Source organism: Balaenoptera acutorostrata, chromosome 6, assembly GCF_949987535.1.
Source record: "Balaenoptera acutorostrata chromosome 6, mBalAcu1.1, whole genome shotgun sequence".
Taxonomy (NCBI): Eukaryota; Metazoa; Chordata; class Mammalia; order Artiodactyla; family Balaenopteridae; genus Balaenoptera; species Balaenoptera acutorostrata.
The window spans coordinates 27300004-27314880 of NC_080069.1; the positions used below are offsets into that span (position 1 = coordinate 27300004).

Consider the following 14877-nt stretch of genomic DNA (forward strand, 5'->3'; position numbering starts at 1 on the left):
TTGCTGAAAGGAAATGAGCCTCAACTAGCCCTACTCTTAGTGGGTTTTGCTCCTAGAGCCTCGGAGAGGAACAGTGTGGGCCCATCTGCAGAACCTGTCCTCACCGACCACTGTGTAACCTGCCCTTACCCACCGCTGTGTGGTTGATGTGAAGGAAGGTTTTCTCCAAATCTTGTGCATAAAAGTTTTGCAGCTTGTGTTAAAATGTTGAACTATAAAATATAAACTCACCTTAGATTATTTGCATCCCTCTACCCATACAGACCTAGAGAAAAATGTAGAGCAGAATGACTATCACACCAAGTTGACTGAAGCATACTCTTCAAAGACAAACTGACATTTGGCAATGAAATGCACTGAAGAATTTAAGATAAATGGAAATTAATTCAAGTAAAATTTACACCAGAGCAATTTTTAAGGCATGAAAATTTTAAAGAAGGAAAAAGCACTATCTAATTTCACTGTTCTCGTTTTCTCACTGCTTCCAGCAGTTGTCTCAGAGGTAGTATTTATAATGGCTTGAGTAAGAGTGCAGAATGTATGGACCTTATTTGGACCCTAATTCAAACAAATACTGTGAAAAACAGGCTTTGTGAGACAGAGATACTTGAACACTCAGTATTTGATATTAAGAAATTTTTCATTTTTTAAGTGTGGTAATGTTTTTGAAAGAGGGCATATCTTTTAGAAATGCACACTGAAATATTTATAGATGAAAACATGTAAGGTCTGAGATTTGCTCCAAAGAGATGAAGAGGGCAGTAGGGGGCTTATACGTGGAACAGGATTGTCCGTAAGTTGATAATTATTGAATCTGGTGATGGGGATTCTTTATACTTTTGTATATGTTTGAAATTTTTCATAATGAAAGGTTAAAAAAAAAGAAGAAGAGTGCGCAGGTTTCCTTGTTGGATCTGTGGAACACTTGGAAAAACACCAGATGTGATCTGACCAGTCATTATTATGGCCATCAGTGAGTAATTACAGAATGGCTACTGTATGCAGGATGGAACTTGGTGCTGGGGGCTGGAGCAGACGGTGAGGACCAAAGGAGTGCTGAGCCGTTGAGAAGGTCGTGGGTACTCAGGAGCCCAGTGGGCACATTAGGTTCATCCACTGCCCAGTTGGTCCACTTTGGTCAGAGCCCATGATGGCCCATTGCCATCATGTTTGGATAAATTGATTTCATTTTTGAAAAGGTGGAAAAGGTAAATGGAATGTAGTACTTGTTCCAAAGTGCTCAAAACCCTGATAGATTTCTTTTTATTTCTCTCAAGTACCTTCTATGGAGAAGGACAGCTGAGACCACTGTTTTAGCAAGGAAATGATCTTATCTTGTACCTCTGAATATGTTTAGTATCAAACAACTTTAGATTTCATCTTTTATCTAGCTCTTCCACTGTGAATAAATTGTCGATGAATGATGGAATGGCAAAAACGTATAAAGTGAGACATCTTCAGAGGTGGGCTATGAAACATCGGTCCTTTTAACAATTGATTTTGTATGACTTACCCTTTATTTTCAAGGAGGTAGTTTGAATCCAGATGTTGACATTAGTGCTGAAATTTTGTCTCTAGGATTGACATTGGCCTTTTTTTTTCCCCCTCCTTTTCTTTAAATTGAGAAATAACTCCCACTGTCCCTCTTTTCTGACAGATTGATGATATTGATCTTATCAGTGCCAACATGGAGAATTCACTTGCTTCTATTGGGGGTTTCTGCTGTGGCAGGTCTTTCGTAATTGACCATCAGGTGGGTTCTTTTTAAAAACAAAAGCAAAAACTGAAACCCGTTGCTCCACTGGTCAACTAAAAATGTAACCGCTATTACAAAATTTCATTCTAACTTAGTTTTTCACACAATTTTTATTTAGAAGTAGATTTGTTAAAGAATCATTCAAAATATTTACATTTAGAAATTATCTCCCTTTCTAAAAAAGTTTTGGTTTTGTTACATAACTTCTGTACATGCCTGGGTCTTAGCACCTCACCATTTGTACGTGCTATTTGGTAGGGAGTGCAGAGATTTGGTGCCTTTAGATTTTTTAGCCAAAGAAAAACAGAGCCAAAAATAGTGTTTATGTTTTATAACTTGTTTGTTTCTTCTCAGCGACTTTCCGGCCAGGGATACTGCTTTTCAGCTTCATTACCTCCCCTCTTAGCTGCTGCTGCAGTTGAGGCCCTCAACATCATGGAAGAAAATCCAGGTATAACCTTTAAACCCAGGAAATCAAAGCTATTTCAAGTCATGTTAGCCATGCTGCTGGTTTGCCTTTTTGGAGAAATTAGCTGGAGGAAATGATTTCCCAGACAAAGCTCTGGCTCTGAATTACATTATCTGGCAATTTATGGGAAAAATGATGGTGAAGAAGTTGTCCCTGCCTCAGGGTTTCCGGGTTAGAGCTTCTCTCATGTTTCTGGAGATGAAGCCAGAGCCAAAGCAAAGCTCGCTCCCTTGGTGGGCAGAGATGCCAGAAAAAGGAGGGACTAGCTCTGGGCCAGTCATCATTTAGTTTATCGGGTTTTTTTGAGAAATTAGCTGAAGTATGCTAATTTTTGGTACTTATAATTTTATAACTGTTGTCTAGTTTTCCCCATCAGCCTTTGATTCATGAGTTGGTGCTGAGGCCATACAGGTTTACCAACTATTAAAGCTTGCTTAATGGGCAGTCGACTCAATTTAAAATGTGGTTCTGGGCTGTGATAGTGCCTCCTCACCAAAGACTAAAAGGAAAATGGAAAAGCAGGCCTGGTATTTGTAATTTTAAATTTTATAAATTTCTAAAGATTCAGCATTGGTTTTAATTCAGAGAATCAGTAAAAGTGAGTGTTTCTGTGTGCACATTCATATACTTGTCAGATACCCTGCCACTCCTGTCTCCTCAGATCTTTCAGTTTGTGGATTTTCCTTAAAAGAAAGTGAAAATATCAAGAAGAGATCATAAACATGACTGCAGTGTCTATTTTTTTCCCAAATTGTTTAGGGTCCAGAAACATTTAATATATTTGTACCCTTTTGTTCTTGGCCAGATAATTTATAGTATCTTAATAAGAACAGAGCCATTGTTTTGTTGTGGAAAACTTCATCCCAGATTGTGCTGAAAGTTGGGTGAGCAGGTGCCAGCTAGTATATGCCACAGATGAAAGTTGGGGCCCTTCAGAGGAGTTACTGGCTGTCTATTTGTGTGTTATTAGTGGGCAGAAGGATTTGCTGCATTTTAAATTGATGAACTGGATCTTGAAAAACATTTTTAGATTAGTATATCCAGTCTTCCAAGTGTACTATCAAATGTATTTGTTTCCTTCAGGTATTTTTGCAGTGTTGAAGGAAAAGTGCAAACGAATTCATAAAGCTTTACAAGGGTGAGTTTTATATATTTTCAACCAACTCAAAAGTTTATCTGCACAACATTTAAACAACTTGTGAAAAATTTTGAGTGTCACCTCTTTGGTTTTCAGTGCATTTAATAGGCTTGAGTCAGTTTGTCTAAATCGCAACTAAGAAACCAAAAACACAATTCATTCAAATTTGTCTCTGTGTGTGAAACCAGAGCATCCATTTTGTCATTGTTTTAAAAAATCATAACTTTGTTTTTCTAAAAATGATACAAGCTCATTGGCAAAATATTACAGTAGTACAGAAGATAACAAAGATGAAAAGAAATAACAACATGCTGCCACCAGAAATAACCAGCATAAACACTGGAGAATTCCCACACATCTGTACGGGTAAAAGGATGTAATTAGATGACAGTGGGTTCATACTGTCCATGCTGCTTTTTAGAAAATTACTCATTTTTTTAAGTTACTTCAAGAAAAAGAAACAAGTGAAATCAAAGTGAACCTTACGAGTGTTCTGTCTACTTTTGTCTTAACTACACAAGAGTAGTTCTTTAAGATTCCTCTAGAATTGAGAAAAACATTGAGGCTAGTGACATCTTCAGGCAGATTTCTTATCTTACAGAAAATGATCTCACCTTGCCTGTGGTTTCTTTTTGCCTTTCCAAGTTGAAACCTGCCTTCTCAGTCGTGGAAGTCCTATCCCTATTGCCAGATATGGAAACTAGAAACTTTTCTAAAAAGGACAGTTAATAAATAAGCGGGTCACAGATGTTCCAGATAAAGTAGGGGGAGAAATAATTGAAGTCTGGGTCTGACTTATGATCCTAACAAAAGTTCTTGCATGATTTGTGGTAGAGAGATATTATTGTTTCCAGTTACATTAGCTTATGAAATCTTAATAAACCAGCTCAGCCTAGCACATTGGAGTCACTGTCAATTCATGAACACCTACCTCAGGTGCCCTTTATTCTATGAGTGTTAATGTGTTTATTTTTTAAGTCCAGTCCTCTACTTTTCCCAGCTCTCTCTCACTTTTTCTTCTCTCCAAAATCCCTAACCCTCTGTCTCACTCCACCCGCTTTTAGCTGACAGCCTTGCCTCATGCTGTCACTTGGGAACTCCCTCATTTTCCCTCACAAACCTGTACACCTGCGGGTATCCGAACCAGTCTTCCCTCGTGTTATAGCCAAAGAAACGTTCCTCCATCCATCACAGCTCTCCTTTCTTAAGGACCGAGTGCCTTTGGTTGTGTCCTCTCCTTTCTCTTCAGTCTCTCCCCTTTCCTGAGTCATTTGATTAGCATTCAAGTACACTCTGCCCTATCTTGTCTTAAATTCTTCTTTCCCGTGACCCCATACTCCCCTCTAGCAACTAGCCCATTGCTCTGCTTCTCTTTGTAGCCAGTCTTTTTCCAGAGTTGTTTATGCCCTCTCCACATCCTCACCTCTCATGTACACTTGAAACTACTGAAACCCACCTCTGCTCCTGCACTTTACTCAGAGTGTTCCTGTGACTACCGAGGGATGACTGTATTTTCTGATGTTAAAACATCCTTGCATTCCTGAGTAAACCCCTCCTTGATTACAGTATATTTTTCTGCACTGTTAGTTAGGATTTTGAATTTTTATATCCATATTTATAATTTAAATGAGCCTATAATCTTTTGTTACAACAACCTAACATAACCTAGAAATCAATGTTGTGGTAGCCTCAATAAAGTATTGAGCAGTTTTTCCACTTCCCTGCATTATGAAGCCATTGTATAAGACCAGGCTTGATTATTTGTTTCTTCAAAGTTGAGCAGGACTCCTCTGTAAGACTCTCTAGACTTGGGGCCTTTGGGCTGGGTGTAGTCTGTGATTCTCTCTCTTGTGTCTGTATTATTTCCCCTTTTTATTTTCTGTTTCTGTCGTTTTCATTCTTACGATAATCTTTCCAGGATTTTGCCCAGCACGTTTTTTTAAGTTTGGTTTTGTTTTTTACTCATATTTTGTTTTCTTTGATTGATTTTTTTCCCTTATTTTTCTGCTTCCTTGTTTCATTGAATTGTGTTTTTTTACTCTTTTTTAGCTTTTTACATTTAGGTTATTGGTGTTATTATTTTCCAATAAATAGCTTAAAGATAAACATTTCAAAGCAGTAAGTATTTTCAGTGTTCAGTTCTAAGTAATTTTTTTTGGTCTCCTCTAATCAGTGATTTGCTTCTCTCATCTCTGAGGTTGCATTTGGGAGAGGAAGTCAGCGGCCTATGCTACTTTGGGTCCTTGCTGGAATCTTGAAAAGCCCCTAAATTCTAACAGATAATTATTCATGTCCAGCGCTTTCCCCACACTAAGCACATGATGGAGACCATGTCTGAATTGTTGATTGTTCTATCCCTAGGACCTAGACTAGTGTTTAGTATTTCCATTTGGTAAAATGGGTAAAGTAATATGGTAAATAATGTGCTCTCCAGAAAAATTTTTTTAAGTATAACAGGCTCTGAAATACAGCTTCTAACTTTCTGAACTCAAGTTATAATTCTCTGTCTGTTTGGTTTTAGTTAAACTTTAATGCGACATTCAGCATCCAGGCAGCCAGAAAGAGAGCATTTTGTTTCATTCCTTCTCTCACCAACTTGCTCCACCTAACATGTGAGATGAGCCCATTTGATCGAATAGTAAGCTCAGTTGGGTTTGTAGGTGCCTTGTTTGTATCAGGGAAAATCCAGGCCATTTAATTCATGTGAAATGCAATTTGAAAAGTAATTTTTTAAGTTCTCCCTGAGAGTACATGACCTAAAACAATTAATACTTCTTTGTGTACAAGTTTAACACATTCAGAATTCACCTAGGAAATGGGTTTTGAAAGCATATTTCTTAGTTTCTACAGTAGTAAAACAACTGATCTATAAGGTTTCCCCATATTCCAGAAGCCCTAGAGTCTGAGATTCCATGATTCAAATCTGATTTATTGAGAGATCCTAGTGTGATGCATTATATTTAAAGAAAGTAGACACAAATTAATGATGTTCAAGGGTGGTGTGAAAGGCAGGTGAGCTTAGCTTCCTCACTTCATGTGATACTCGGCACAGGTAGTCATTCAGTAAAAGCTTGTTGAGTCCTAAACATATTTGAAGAATTGAGTATGCTAACAAGTGCTTTTTGTGCTCATTTCATTCTAAGGGAAAAGCAGATCTTTCCAGGTAAAGCAGACTAAATGAAAGCCATTTAAAATGTTTAGCCCAATTTCAAATAGACATGTATCACTATTTTTGTCCTAGGAGATAGGTCAGAAATCAAACCATACCTGGCTAAATTATATGGCCTACAGTTCTCATAACACTGCAATAATCATTTGAAAATACAGGCTTTCACCCCTAAAGAAATCTCTCTTCCTTCCTGAGAAACAGCAGATTTCTGTGCTGTTAATCCTAAGAGAGAAGAAAATCATCGTAATTCAAGAAAAATTTAAAATTAAACATGTACACAAGAAGACAGCTTTACAACCTAAATATATTGTTGGTGACCAAAATATAAAATTTTAGTGTCAGAAATCATCCCTGAAGTTTATAAAAGACAAGATACAAACTAAAGATTTAGCAAATAAGGAAGCAGCATTAACAATTATAATATGTTATCCATGGAGGAAACAGAAGTAATAGAAAATGATGGTGCAGACACTTCCCTAAAGTGGGTGATGAGGGAGGCCCTCAGAGGAGTGACCCTGGACCTGGGACCGGGCGTGTCTGGCGCTAGCCGTGCAAGAACAGGAGAGAGCAGGTGAGGAGAGGAAGCGACAGGGCAGAGGCCCAGGGCTGAGTGGGCCTGCAAGGGGCCCCTTGAGGAGGGGGTGGCCCCAGCCAAGGTGGGTGAGGCATGTAGACCGTCTGGTGGGAGGCTGGGGATGACGCACGTGTTCTCTGTGAAATGTGAGCCGGAGGGTCCTGCGGGACCGGGAATCCTCTTCCCCGCCGTGCTGCAGGGTGTCCTAGACTAGGAAGCACTGCCCAGAGCGTGCGTTTTTACCTCCCTTTGTCAGATCTGGAATCCCACCACATGATGTTTCCCATGGAAGTCCCAAGTTTCTGTCACATTCATTAATGCAGACTTTGTAAAATTATTTATATGTGAGAAATCTGAGCTCGGAAGAGGATTTATGCTTGTGTGTGTGTTTCCCTTCCTCAGCATTTCTGGATTAAAAGTGGTGGGTGAGTCCATTTCTCCAGCATTTCACCTCCAGCTGGAAGAGAGCACTGGGTGTCGAGAAAGAGACGTTAAACTACTTCAGGAAATAGTAACTCAAGTGAGTATCCAGTTATTCGGGCGAATCTCTTCATACCCTTCTACCCTGAACCCAAGGAATTTTTAAGGTCATTTTTAAGAATGCTCTCTTTGCCCTAAGAGATTGGGTACAACAGAAGTTGTGGTTATCCCTCTGGTGACATGGACTTGTTCTGATGCCCAGCCTTCCTGACGTCTGTCCCTGCCCAGTGGAGTCTGTAGCACGTCTCTACTGACAGGCTGCAGGTTATTCCATTGGGTCAATTTTCAGCTCACATTGAAGTTGTGTTCTTTGCCACATTGTATTAAAATACGCTTTGCTTCCACTCTGAATAATTAGTCTTCCAGAAAACCCAGTTGCTTCCTATTTACAAAGCCAGGCTTTCGCACATGTAGGTGGGGATGGCATTCTGTATGGTGATGGCGCACAACACCGGACAGCTGACTGTCTGGGGCTGAACACCCAGCATAGCTCAGAAACAGGTCGAAATAATCTTGTAAGCAAAAAGGAAGGAAGACGAGCCACTTCTTTACCATGCCTAACTTGGGAGCTTGATTTAAATGTCTGACTTCTGAAAGTCTTACTACTAAGTGTACCTTAGTTATTAACTAAGAAACGCATCACTAGGGAAGATCCCTTGGCCTTTACTGTTCAGTAGAGCTGCGTTCACCCAAGTCCTCTCTCCTCACTTTCCTCCTTCTGAAGAACGGTCAAGTGGCCCTGCAGCACTGAGCACCGAGGGTGGTGCTGCCTTGTACTTGAATCTGAAATACATGGCGTACGTATTTGAGAATGAAGACAGGCTTCACCCTGCTTCCCTGTCCTGCTTGTCCTGACGGTTCCTTTCAGAGGCTCCTTCCCCGAGTCCGTGCTGCCAGGCGTCAGGGTAGTGGTGCTGGTCAAGTCTGCCGTGTGCCCCTGCCCGGCTGTGGCACAGCAGGCAGTCACGTGGCTGCTCAGTGTGGAGACTGTGGTGCTAAGCCAGCCTCTGGCTTCACCGCTGGCTTCAGCTGACCTGTACCCGACGATGTGTGAACCACAGTACCTGCAGTCATTGATTCATGGAGAGCTTCTTGCAACTTGTGGATCATTGATTCGTGGAGAGCTTCTTGCAACTTGTGGCCTTCCAGAATCAGTTGTCCTAAAAAAACAAAATAAAACCAAACCCAGAATATGAGATTCCTAATTAAGGAAACGTGTCAGATTGTGAATGAACAGGCTGGAGTGGCTCTTGCCTTGCTGAGTGAGGAAAGGTCACAGATGTCTCCTCAGGTGCAGCTCTGCAGACTTGAAAAAAAACTCTTTAAAGGGGAAAAGCATCCCACAGACCTTTTTTACTGCCTCGGTGTTTTTATTGTCATATTACTTAAATGTATAAGCTATAAAAGGAAGTACAGCATCCTTTTAATTAGAGCTCCTGTACAAATGTAATACCAAAACAAATTTAGAAATTAAACATAAGCAGAACAGACAAGCCTAGTTAAGAGTCAAATTATGACATTACCTTCATGTGACAGCTGAGTTTGTTTTCTAACTGAGTTGCCGGGTGGTGTGACTGATGCTGACCGCCGCCAGAGCAGCCTTGTGAAGCTGCATGTCCTGTGTTGGAGTCTGTGGTGACGCCGTTATTATCCCAGAGCCTCCCCTCGAACCCCCTCAGGGTGCTTCTCTACACACTTTGTGTCACGGGACGTGGGCCTTCTCTAGGTGCCAGGGTGTCAGTTCCAGTCAGATCCACCTCAGTTCTTTTCTCACTGGGTAGCAACAGCTAAGGTCTTACTGCTGCTCTGTTCCAGAGGGAGACTCAGAAAGGGCATGTGAATCAAGTGACTCGATACTTCTCTTACATAGGTTATCCTCATAACAAAAAGAAAAAGTGAGTCTGGACAATTCACAGATCCCAAAATTACATCTGTGGGCTCCCACTGGATATTGGCTGTCTTCAGGAAATCACCTTGAGAGTTGAATGAGGAGAGAACAGGCTCTGGGGAAGGGAACAGAATACTATCTGGAAACTGCATTTGTAGGAAGGAGGAGGAAAACTCTTAGAGTTTCTTTGCATCATTGCAGCTTCCATCTTAATAAGTCTTTTGTCCTGTTCCTCTTTGCTTTTTCTTTTCAATATTTGAAAGAGAAAAAAGGATCGTGACACCGTAGTTCTTGTTTAAGGTTTGCAGAACTGAGCAGTTCTGCCAAATTTTTGTTGACTTGCTTGATAAAACAGTTTTTACAAACTGAGCTATGGTTTATACTGTTTCTTAATTAGACAGGACTAGAAACGGAGCCAGTCCAGATGTTTGCAGAAGGAGTTAACTTTTCCAAGTACACTTCCAGAATGTAGAATCAGCAAAAGACATTGCCTGCCGTTGTTTTCCATCTTTTCCTAGCAGAGGAAAACCTTGCCTCACAGCTTACAGAATGGCCCCTCTTCAGGCAAATACCTGCACTGCCACACGCTGGCAGTGATTGTTCTTTCCTTTACAGCACCCCTTGCTCTAGCTGGTTGTTCGTTTGTTTGTTTGTTTAAAAATACGATTCACGTTCCATAAAATTCACTCTTTAAAGTATACTGTTGAGTGGTTTTTAGTATCCTCACAGGGTTGTGCAGCCATCACTATCTGATTTCAAAACATTTCATCACCCCAAGGAAGAAACCCTTATAAACCATTACCCTCGTCTGACTTTATGCTTTATTTTGATAGTAATTATTTAATTTAAAAAAAAATGTTGGCAGGTAGCTGATGTATTGGAAAGCTGTGCAGAATGTGACACCAGACTCTTCTGTGCTTGGTAGCACTGTGTCCAAGTGTAGCACATGGGAATCAGAGGTGTTGTTGATATTTGACGTGTGAGCAATTCCTCTCTGAAATGATTCTGCTGGCGTTATTAAGTCCAGCTCTTGGTTAGCCTCCGGGGCTTTGTTGGTCCTGTTTCCCCTTGTCCTAACTCTGCTTTGCCTAAAGTGGTAATCACTAGTTACCTATGGCTGTTTAAATTAAGTCAGATTCAAAGTTCAGTGTTACAGTTGCACTAGCCATATCTCCAAGTGCCCGAGAGCCACGTGGGCCCCTGGCTGCCGTCGTGGACAGCACAGGATGGACACCTCCATCATTGCAGGAAGTCCTGTAGAGCAGTGCTCTCAAGATGATAAGATGATTCTGTGGTGTTTTGTTTTGTCTTTTAGCAGTTATAGTTGGAAAGGTGAATTAAAACTACTCTTGAGAGGAGCATTTCAGTGCACCTTCCTGTTTTAATGACCAGTGTCTGCAGTCCAGGCTGCAAATGTATTCCTTTTCCTCATACAGTGCATGGACAGAGGCATCGCGTTAACTCTGGCACGCTACCTGGAGAAAGAAGAGAAGTATCTCCCTCCTCCGAGGTTGGTAGACTTAAAATTATGACCTGAGTCATTGTTTTCTACTTTAAACTTTGTATGAAATGTATTATGTTTTGAAATTTTTTGAAAGACTGTCACAGGATAAGGAAGAATGTGTATTGTTAAAAGATAGAACATCACCTGTTTCTGTTCTTAAACGAGATGTTTTCCCATTTTAATTGAAAATCCCCTCAGGACTCTGTAATTAACTTAATGAAACATCTGCGATCCCAAGAACGACCTGGGACAGCCCAGGTTCGCATTGGCGACGACCTGCCACTGTGCTGCGGTAGCGTGTGCTGGGCCAGCTGTTTCCACCACCAGGATAGTCCTTACGGGGGGCGGGGGTGGCACAGTCTGGGGGGCGCTGCTCATCCCACCTCTGGCCCAAGTGCTGTGTGGTACTTCATCTGACAAACACGTATTAAGCACCCAAGGAAAAGCAAAGTGACAGTGGGGAAAACCTCTACAGAGGTTCAAGCGGCCCTCAGTGGGGAGGCACCTCGACTCATGATTTAAAATTGGCGTTCATTCAACACCTGATTCTGTCCCCTAAGCACTTAAACAGTGTAGTCCAAGAAGGTAGACACCCAGAGCTTGAGGGTTTCAGGGTCATGACACAGGTCAGGGAGGTCACAGAGGAGGAGGGCATGGTTAGATGGTTAGTTCTGGCCTGGGAGGGACTGAGGCTTCCTAGAGCAGGAGACGCTTAAGCCGAGCCTGCAGAATCAAGCGTATCAAACAAGCTGGGGTGGGCATCGGGCCTTCCAGCAGGGTCTGCAGTGGTGTGGAGACCTACAGGTGCATCTGGGGAGCCCAGAGCACGGGTTTGATGGAGAGGGAGCCTGGAGGAGTCTGGGAGAGACCCAGAGAGCACTCAGAGTCAGCGCTGTGCAGGCGTGGGGCCCTGGGCTGGGTTCGGGAAGGCTGTTCTGGCAGCAGCTCGAAAGCACCCTAAAGATCCTGCTCTCTCCGTTCCAATTACACCATCCAAAGTTGTGATCCTGTGTTTCATGAGGACGGGGGCCACCCTCGTGCCCTCAGGACTCTGGGCACAGCCCAACTCAGTGTGTATGTGTCCAGTGGCTGATGCAGATGTTTGCAGAGGGGAGTGAGAGGGACCCGGGTAGAAGTGCCCTGTCAGGCTGATATTTCTTGTCTTCAGTTTCCTGAAAACTTGAAAATTTCTGCCCCGCATCAAAGTATTGTAGGACTTCTGTATGACTTACTGAATTACGCTTGTGAACAACCACACGCTCATTAATATGGGAAACGTTGACTTCCTGCTTTGGGCCTGATACTGCTTGCAGTGGTAGATTTAAAGGACAGAGTTCCCTGCCGGCCTGGGCAGAGCCCTACTGCAAGGTTACCTGGACTAGATCGCTACTAGTGCAGGCAGGGAACGGCAAACTCCTGTCAATAGCAGGTAGTAAAGTGCTTCCAGCTTGCAGGACACAGGTCCCTGCCACAACTACGCAGCCCTACCGGGGCAGTGAGAAAGTGGCTAGGGACAGTAGGCCATGTTCCAGTAGAAGAGCTTCATTCACGAAAACAGGTGGCAGGCTGACCCTTGGTATAGACTCTCATTTGACTATCTTTTGTGTCCCTTATTATTTCTCAGCATTAGGATTGTGGTCACAGTGGAACAAACAGAAGAGGAACTGGAGAAAGCTGCGACCACAATCAGCAAGGTGGCCCAGACCGTGCTGCTTTAGTCTGGGGCCTGGTGTCCTCTCACCACGCAACACGCAGACAGGCCTGAGTCACTGCACAGTGAGCCACAGGGGGCCTGCGGGTACCAGATGGGGCGTCACTAGATGGTGTGGGTATCGACTCAGTGTATGACCACGAGAAGGATGCTGGGTACTTAAAAGAAAACAAATCCAAAAGCCCAAGAACTGATTTTCTTAAGAGAAAAACTAATGACAGCATATAACTGATATTTAAATTGTGCTATTTAGTACTATTTAAACGTTTTATTAATACTAGTATTTTATATTCTTTTTTTTGTTGTCATTGTTTAAAAATGGAGCTTCAGTGTATCTTCTTTCCCTTCTAATGATAAAGATTGTGAGCACTCCTTAATATCTCATAGAAAATTGTCTGCAACGTTAAGGCTTAGAGGCACTTCAGCATATATGATACAAAATGTATTGAAGATCTAATTCAAACACATCTTTTTCAGTCTTCGTCATGTGAAGCTCAATGTATATATTGGCTAATATATAAAGGAATACTTTATGTGTGATTATTACAAATTTTTCATTATAATATATTTGAATCCTAGAATTTTTATATACGCTAAATACTGATGTTGCACCATTTCTAACAGTGAATCTTAGCATCCCTAACCAGAGAATAGTCATTATACTTCCTAAGTGAGCAATATTTTAAATCAAATACTATTTTATTTTAGTATAATTGACCTTTACATTCGTTATGCGTTGACTTCTAATCTTTTCAGAAGAGGATTATTGTGATGATCCCAAAATAGAAATCATGTCCTTGATACTTTAGAATATCTAGAATGTATTCTTTTTTGTATAGGGACGTATAACTACAAGCTTTTTTTCTAAGCTAAAGAAAATGAGACCTTTATTTCTTTTCAGCTTATGAATTCCAAATATCTAAAAAAGATGTGAAAGCACTAAAATTAAAATTTTTAAGCTGTGCTTTAGCTATCTGTTTTTTCTTTAGCAAACCAAGTTGGGTGGTGTAAATGTTTGTGATATGTGCCACAAGGTAGTACATAAATATTACACTATTACTCCATCTCTTATTAAAGGGAAAGGAATAAAATTATATTAAAAATGTCATTTTATAATATATGTTCATATTAACAAATGGTCTTCAACATCTTTTTAAATAACATATTTTTTTAATGTTTAGTTTCTATTTTGCTTGAGGTATTTTGTACATATGTGCCTTGTGATTGCTGCTTCTTTAAAGGATACAGTACTCTTTGGGGGATGAATCTGTTTTGTTTTGTTTTGTTTTTTAATGAAATAAACCTACATTCCTGATAATCAGTCTTTTGCATATGTAATCTATTCAACAGAATAGTCTTTTGATTTTAAATTCTGCAGACCTAGGGTAGTATTCTCTGTGTGTGTGTGTGTGTGTGTGTTTGTGTCTTGGGGGTTTTTGGAAAATATTAATTTAATTTCTTAGTGCCTTTCTTCAATGTACAGTATCTGAAATTTCCTTGGTTCCTACTGATTTAACCCTTGGCCGCTTATGACTACAAAAATACCAGACCTATTATTTTTATAAACAGATTAGGATTGTAACTTTTCAGCTACTTTTATAATACTCTGTAAGTCAAAATTGCAATAATCTAGTTGTTTATTGCTACATTTAAAAAATGATTGGACGTTCCTGGAAAAGATGGTGGACATTATTTAACTTTATTAACATTATTTAATGCTCACACATTATTTAACTTCAATCCTTGAAACACATCAACACGAACCAAAAATAGAGTCTTTATATTAAAGCTATACAGTGACCACAATCTGGTAATATACACCACAGAAAATATCTACTGGAAGCAGTAAATTTGTATGAAGCAAGCAAGATGTTGAGAAACAACAGTCATCTCAAACCTCAAGCAGGTTACAAATTGCTGTTTTAGAAACAGAGAGAGAGGGTTCTGAAGTGCTCTATCAACGGACCTCTGTTTAGAAAGGCAGTGGCTGGGTGAGCAGCATGGAAACCTTTTGAGCTGGTTTCCACTCAACAGTTGCCCCCAGGGGAGAAAGAAGCCACCCACAATGGCTCCCTTTCTGTTGTCCACAGGAGGCTCTAGCTCAGGAAAAGTGGGGCTTTGAGTCAGGTTAGGACACGTGGACCACAGGCCTAAATATAAAGCTTAAAACTACAAAACGTCTAAGAGA

At 40.9% G+C, this 14877-nt stretch overlaps 1 pseudogene; it reads left to right on the plus strand.

Annotated features, from left to right (window-relative positions):
- LOC130708372 (serine palmitoyltransferase 1-like) overlaps positions 1-13783 on the plus strand; it is a 55178-nt pseudogene extending 41395 nt beyond the window's left edge.
- Positions 13784-14877: the final 1094 nt, after the last annotated feature.